Here is a 4,168-nt window from a genome sequence, read left to right as displayed (position 1 = left end):
TTGGTCTAACCAAACCAAGTGCATGCATGACAGCTTTACAAGCAAGTCAAGCAACGAATACCTTTACGTGAGTTTTATACAAGCACTTCCCCTGGACACAGCTCACCGATTAGTAGTCGTTGATGATGGCGCGGGGTAGAATATTTGCTTTCGTTTTGCTTTACTTGTAAGACCAGAGCTGGATTATTTAGTGGATCTGATACTGTCTCCAAATAAGTGCTCCGTAAGATGCATATGCTTCAGCTTTTCGGTATCAAGCTGTTTATTGCTCCCTTTGTTTTTTTAGTCTGTATATAAGGTTTTTCAAAATCAAGCTTTGTAAAGTTTAATTAACTTTATTAAAAAATATCATGATTCACAATATGAAATCAATATTATCAAATGCATCATGAAATGTATTTTCATACTATATAGTTTTAATATTATAATGTTACTATTCATCACCCAGGGTGCAGAATAAGTTATTCTTCACCCGAGGTGATCTTATGATCATTTCATAATTAAATTATGTTTGGAATTCAAATAGTTACATTCCTATTGATTCACTACGTAAAATTTAACATAAGAAAATAAAAATATAGGTCATAAGATAAGAAAATTTGCAGTTTATGTGTATTTTAGACTATGTTTTTACGTTTGTAATTTTACATAACATAAAATATTTTTTACGGCGATTATATATTTTCTTACGGTATCTTTTTGGGTCGGAAAGAAGACAAAACTTACGAAACGTAAAATTACGGTGCATTGATGATAAAATAGAGGGGGTGAAGAATAACTATCCCTCATCCAGGGTGACGAATAGTTGTTCATATTTTTTGATATAAATTTGATCAAACTTTGTATAGTTTGACTTTGACCAAATTTTATACGTGGAGTAAAAAGAAACGGAGGGAGTACGGATCTAGAGGTCTGGTTAACTTCCTTGCATTTGGGGAGAAAAGAGTTACCCATGGGACAACTTTCTTTTCTCCAAAAGTACACATAGCATGCGCATCATCTATTAAAGAAGATTGGAGAAGGCAAGACAGGAGGTACTGGTGGCACGGACAGAGGTGAAGCTAATTGTAACGCTGATCACTATTTAACCATGGCGTAAATTTTTTAGTTAACAATGCATTAAATAAAGGTGTGTTTTACAACTTGTAACACAAATTACCAAACATAACATAAGTCAAATTATAAAAACAAATTGTAACAGTCAAACTGATTAATATAATGCTAAAACAAAGGACAAAATTACTTTAAAAAGATGTCTTCCCAAATTCCAAAACACATCATGGGACATCAAGGTTAAGTAACCTAGAAGATGAAAAATATAATTGATTTTTCAAATAGAACATAGTAAAAATGCCCAAATCAAAGTACTTAAAATTGCTAAAATTTTATAAAATACCTTCAGTATATTCTCTTCCTTCGAGGCACGAAATACTCAACCACTTGATCATTGGTGACCTTTTTAATTTTTTCTTTCGCCACATAACAAATAACAGTATCACTCAAGCTATCATCATTGAGGTGATTGCGCAAGTAAGTTTTGACCAATTTCATTGCTCAAAAGCACCTCTCAACTGTAGCAGTAGCAACATGCAACACAATTACTAGTTTCAAACCGATAAGACAAAAGATAGATAATATGCCGCCTTGTCTGCACAACATTTTTTTTATGAAAGCTTAGTGATTGTTGCTATGTTGGAAAAGTTATCATTTGTGCTCACATCAGCAATGTAGAGCCATAGATCTTTATCAACATCCCTCAAATCCCTCGAATCAAAATCTTGGGTATACTATAGGCAAACTCATAAGATTTTCCAAATTGAAATCACAAAATGAGTCTCTTGGACTCAAAGCCACTACCAAACAAGGAAAAACAGAGGATATCTCACTAAACCTACTATCTTGCTCTTGAACTAGCCAATCAAAAATATCATTGAAGCTATCAACTTGATAGTGATGTTTGTCGGTAATTCTAGTTTCCCGCCTTCTCTTTTTTGGATTAACATATGCTTCTTCCATGCCCAAGTCTACAATATCAAGTTTCTCACAAAACACATGAAATTCACTTATCATAGATTCCCACCCATCTTCTCTGAAAGAGCTTGGTGTCCCCATGTTTGGTTCTGATAATTGATGACAATCCATATGGACTAATGGTTGCTTTGAGTTATACTTTAAGGTGTGTCGATAGGCAATGCTTGAAGACCATATGTTAGTCTCAAGGTTAAAAAGAGGTGATTATGTGTTGACCAAGGTGCCATTCAAGGAGTTATCCAAAGATTGATCATGTGAGAGTTGAGCCTATTGCAAGCATGTCATGAAGAAGAAGATTGTGTGAACATTCATGTTTACCTTCAAGACACCATCTTAATGAAGAGAAGGGAAACGATACATGGTTGATCAAGTCAAAGTATAAAGAGTGGATTCAAATTGATCAACACACAAAGCATAGAAGATGTACCAAGTGGGATCAAGTGATCTCACGGTATGGTAAGCATTGTCCATTACATTTTGTGTACTAACCCATGATCTATTTGTGTAGTGGTTCTATGTGGGTTTAGTCTCTTTCCATGGTCTTGCATCAAGAGGAAGATCTCGTATAACCCATGGAGGATGACATCAACTAGCGATTGAGGGAGTCCTGGTCTAAGGGGTCCTCGGGCGTCCGGCCTGTTAACTATGGGCCGGACTGATAGGCTGTGAATATACGAAGACCAAAGACTGCACCCGTGTCCGGATGGGACTCTCCTTGGCGTGGAGGGCAAGCTAGGCGACCAAACATGTAGATTCCTTTCTTTGTAACCGACCTTGTGTAACCCTAGATCCTCCTGGTGTTTATATAAACCAGAGGGCTTAGTCCGGAGGGGGGCTATTCATTACCATAGCCATACAAGCTAGACCTCTAGGGTTTAGCCATTACGATCTCGTGGTAGATCAACTCTTGTAATACTCATATTCATCAATATCAATCAAGCAGGACATAGGGTATTACCTCCATAGAGAGGGCCCGAACCTGGGTAAACATCGTGTCCCCTGTCTCCTGTTACCATCGACCTAAGACGCACAGTTTGGGCCCCCTACTCGAGATCCGCCAGTTTTGACACCGACAGCGATCATCATCAAGGACGATTTGTGCATGTTCAAGTGAAGCATCACGAAGAGATCACATGCTGGAAGCTTGCCGTCCATGCTGGCGATAATGGACAGGTGAAGATGTGCCGAAGAGAGGCTCACCCATAGTTGAGTATGGGGGGGTATTTACTGGTCTTCATCGAGTTAGCGCAATCAAGAAAGGTGGTCCAATCTAGGTCAAGTGGATTATGCGCAAGTCAAAGGTTTGTCCGTGATAGGTTTTCTATTTTACCGGTCTCATGGTGTTAGTTGGGAGACCGGGTTATAGGATCGATAGTCGTACTATCAAGGGGGGCTCTCAAGGGAGTAGCTTGTTTGTATCGTCCGTGGAGGGCTCAAACCTTTGCATCCTTGGCATCAAGGTTGTCAGAATCGTGATTTTGAATCAGATCGGAACTATGATGGTAGGATCGCAAATCGTAGAATCTTCACTATCAAGATCGTAGAAACGAAGATTCCATGAACTAAAATCATAGAATCAGAGAGCTTAGTTTGGATTGTAAAGTCATAGAATCGTATAACAGAATCGCGGTTCTGACAACCTTGCTTGGCATCATCATTCTTGGTTCTTGTTTGGATTTTGTCTTTGTGAGGATTTAGAGCTTGTGGTTATCTTCGTGACAAGCTCAAGTTCATCAAAAATGGTTTTGGTATGCATCATCTATTGCATTTTTGGTGTTGGATATTTTGCCGGTTCTTTGAGGATATGTTCTCACATTTACATTATTGGCCTTTTCTCTCTTGCTAGTTCTTGTTGTTGTTGGATAGTGCTTGTCGTTATCTTCCCAATAAGCTTGAGTTCATTGAATTTGGAGTTCACTTGCAAATGTTACAACGGTTTTGGTCTTCCCTGGGTTTGCAAGGCTACTCCGGGTGCCCGGACTATTTGGATCTGGGTTCTCGGAGTCTACAAAGTGTTTTTGCATATTTCTCGGACATGTCCGGGTGTCCGGACCACTTTTGGTCCAGGTGCTCGAAGGCACCAGAGAGTTGGGCGCCTGCCTCGGCTTAGTCAGGGTGCCCGGGGTCTCCCCATAGG

The 4,168-nt window shown here is 39.1% G+C and overlaps 1 pseudogene; it reads right to left on the bottom strand.

The window, feature by feature from the left end:
- Positions 1-1,398: 1,398 nt before the first annotated feature.
- On the bottom strand, positions 1,399-2,112 carry LOC147971550 (uncharacterized; annotated as a pseudogene).
- Positions 2,113-4,168: the final 2,056 nt, after the last annotated feature.

This window comes from Triticum urartu, chromosome 5A (assembly GCF_056163025.1).
Source record: "Triticum urartu cultivar PI428250 chromosome 5A, HENAU_Tu73, whole genome shotgun sequence".
Classification (NCBI taxonomy): Eukaryota; Viridiplantae; Streptophyta; class Magnoliopsida; order Poales; family Poaceae; genus Triticum; species Triticum urartu.
This window is presented reverse-complemented; position numbering and strand designations above follow the sequence as displayed.